The sequence below is a fragment of the Mizuhopecten yessoensis genome, unplaced genomic scaffold (assembly GCF_002113885.1).
Source record: "Mizuhopecten yessoensis strain PY_sf001 unplaced genomic scaffold, ASM211388v2 scaffold9621, whole genome shotgun sequence".
NCBI classification, from domain to species: Eukaryota; Metazoa; Mollusca; class Bivalvia; order Pectinida; family Pectinidae; genus Mizuhopecten; species Mizuhopecten yessoensis.
This window is the reverse complement of record NW_018408139.1, coordinates 278,618-282,563: the sequence shown is the minus strand read 5'-3', so window position 1 is coordinate 282,563 and position 3,946 is coordinate 278,618.

Sequence of the window (3,946 nt, the reverse complement as noted above, 5' to 3'; positions counted from 1 at the left end):
GTGGTGTCACTGTACCAATGGTCATTATCAGACAGTATATAGGAGTGTGGTGGTGTTAGTGTTGCAATGTAACACGTGTAAAAATATACCTCAAAATAAAAAAAATAAAAATTCGGTCACATATTAGGGAGAAAGTCAATAAGGGTATTGAACTGTAATAGACTATTTTTGTCAGTACTTCATTTAGCCAATCCACTTCCATGAATATTCCTAATTGGTTACAGTCATTAAGGAACGCCCACATCTTTATCATTGTATGAAGGCACAAGCGAATTCTTGAAGCTTTGGTTTCAGGTCCAACTATTTTCCAAGAATTTTCACAATTTTTTAGTCAGTCCATTTCCCAAAAAAGGTAAAAAAAAACATGACAAATAGTTGTATTGTTTTTTATCAAATTTTTGGGATCATGGAAGAATTTTGTTTCCCCCAACCCATCNGTGACTGTTTTGTGCTGTTTCTGTATAAAAGAATTGCTGTTTTGTGACTGTTTTGTGCTGTTTCTGTATAATAGAATTGCTGTTTTGTGACTGTTTTGTGCTGTTTCTGTATAAAAGAATTGCTGTTTTGTGACTGTTTTGTGCTGTTTCTGTATAATAGAATTGCTGTTTTGTGACTGTTTTGTGCTGTTTCTGTATAAAAGAATTGCTGTTTTGTGACTGTTTTGTGCTGTTTCTGTATAATAGAATTGCTGTTTTGTGACTGTTTTGTGCTGTTTCTGTATAAAAGAATTGCTGTTTTGTGACTGTTTTGTGCTGTTTCTGTATAATAGAATTGCTGTTTTGTGACTGTTTTGTGCTGTTTCTGTATAAAAGAATTGCTGTTTTGTGACTGTTTTGTGCTGTTTCTGTATAATAGAATTGCTGTTTTGTGACTGTTTTGTGCTGTTTCTGTATAAAAGAATTGCTGTTTTGTGACTGTTTTGTGCTGTTTCTGTATAATAGAATTGCTGTTTTGTGACTGTTTTGTGCTGTTTCTGTATAAAAGAATTGCTGTTTTGTGACTGTTTTGTGCTGTTTCTGTATAATAGAATTGCTGTTTTGTGACTGTTTTGTGCTGTTTCTGTATAAAAGAATTGCTGTTTTGTGACTGTTTTGTGCTGTTTCTGTATAATAGAATTGCTGTTTTGTGACTGTTTTGTGCTGTTTCTGTATAAAAGAATTGCTGTTTTGTGACTGTTTTGTGCTGTTTCTGTATAATAGAATTGCTGTTTTGTGACTGTTTTGTGCTGTTTCTGTATATAAGAATTGCTGTTTTGTGACTGTTTCTGTAAGTAGTATGTTGATTTTATCGTTACAGGAGATCGTGGTTCAGGAGGTAGATGAGGGACAGACATGTCTAGTTTGTGGGGACCGATGTTCTGGCTTCAGGAAACACAAGTGGAGGTATATTCAGCATAAAAACTTTCAATTGGGTCCCATGTAAATGGTTAGATCTTTCTTCTGTCACATCCGTCTTCAATACTGTCTTCAAATTTGTTCAGATCTGCAGATCAGATGTTGACTTTAGGCTGACGTTGAGTTTGGTAATCGGAGAAAGGAAGCAAATGGCTTTCTCATGTGATCAGTGGAGAAATCAAATGACATTCTGATTCAATAGGATTTGGCAGTTTTCTTGTCATTTGCTCTGCCAATTAAATCATTTTCTTTTGATTCATTCAAAAGGGCATCGGGAGTTTTCCTGATCAAACACCATGTATATTGTTTAAGTATTCATAGCTGTCCACTGAGCTGATTTGATTTGATCAGATTTAACTGCCAGTATGAAGATCAATACAGGACAGAACAGTTCAAGGCAGTCTTTGTTCTGTTGGTTGTGATGTAGTGGTTTCCATGTTTGTTAAATTTGTAAAGACAATCTAAGGCACACCATCTTTTAGGGCTGCAACGATATATCATGGCACGATATATTGCGATATTTTGAATATGGTGCTACACAATTTTTTTTGTTTAGGAGGTCACATACACCTACGACATTTTCCGGCCTTACTTTCAGTTTTTCTTGTATATGTTAATTACGTTAAGAACTGCATGCTTGGAAACTAAAACCCTGTCAAACTTTGGCCTTTTAGGTAAAATGTATAATTGCCCTTCACTGTAAGTACTTACTGTGTATAGTAATTTTTACATATTTTATTTCCTGTGGAACTTAGGAAGTCCACCTTCACTACTAACATCAATTCTAAGTTTTACTCCCTAAATATGATTTGATTTTTATACCCCTACAAATGAAGTTTAGGATGGTTATACATGTATAGGAATCACCCTCTCTGTCTGTCTGTTCGTGATCCTTGTAAGCACTACTCCTCCTAAACCATTGGTTGAAAGTTCACCATGTAGATGTGCATTAAGAAAGTAATTTGTGATTTAACAATTTTTTTCCTGAAATGGCCCTTCAATTGAAACTTTAAATTTCTGTTCCAGAAACCTTGTAAGCAAAACTCCTCCTTGACTGTTTGTTTGATTTATTTGTAACTTGGCACAGTGAAACTACTTCAAAAGATAGATAAGCATGAAGAATGGATTTTTTTTATCTGACAAATTTTCCTGGAATTATGGCCCTTGAAACTACAAATTTCTGCTCCTGCACAAGCAAGAGTATATCTTTGCGAGCTTCTCTAGTTAGACCTGTTGAAGAACAGAGTTGTTTCCCTATGGAGAAATTTTCATCTAATGCCTGTTATCAATATCTGCTTTGTCATGAAAAATTCCATCAACAGAAGTGCCTCTGTGTCAATAAAATCCTAGGCCTTTGGTCTTCCCCAATTTATCATCTTCCATGAATTTGATATGAATGCACACTATTATGTAAAAAGAAATCAGATTTCCCCTCGACCAGCTTCCCTTAATCAGCAAAATGTCAATGATCGGTGATTGATGATTTTCAGGCGACCTCTTGACCAATCAGAAGGCTTGCAATTGGTTAGTGTGTCTAAATTACAAACTCTCGACAGCAGCAGAAACTGCTTTCAAAACAGATCCACTTTGCTGTGATAATGATCAAGTTTATAGTGTCTAATGTATATATGGTGTATTGAGTCAGTAGTCTATCTAGATTGTATTGTGACATGGTATACTTAACATCTCAAAAATATCAAAAATCAATATCACTCATGATTAGATCAATAAAGTCAATATCACTCATGATTAGATCAATAAAGTCAATATCTCAGACACTATAAACTTTGCCTCCATAATATACTTTAATCTCACAGACATCATACAATCAGTATCCTACAAACGTGATATACTATAATCTCACAGACATTATACAATCAGTATCCGACAAACGTGATATACTATAATCTCACAGACATCATACAATCAGTATCCTACAAACGTGATATACTATAATCTCACAGACATCATACAATCATTATCCGACAAACGTGATACACTATATTTCTCATAGATATGATAGAATCAATGTCTCACAGACATGATCAACTCAATATCTCACAGACATGATAAACTCAATATCTCACAGACATGATAAACTCAATATCTCACAGACATGATAAACTCAATATCTCACAGACAGGATAAACTCAATATCTCACAGACATGATCAACTCAATAATTCACAGACATGATCAACTCAATAATTCACAGATATAAACTCATTATCTCACAGACAGGATAAATTCAATATCTCACAGACAGGATCAACTCAATATCTCACAGACAGGATCAACTCAATATCTCACAGACAAGATCAACTCAATATCTCACAGACATNACATGATCAACTCAATATCTCAGACATGATCAACTCAATATCTCATAGACATGCATAATAATTATGTGAAATAATTTTTAATGTTAATAATGTTTTCTTCAGGAGCACATGTCACACTTGCAAGTGTCCCAGAGACGCACACGATATCTACAACGAGAACTTTGTCAATGTACGAGACAGACTTGGATGGAAACGGGAGGATGACCCGAAC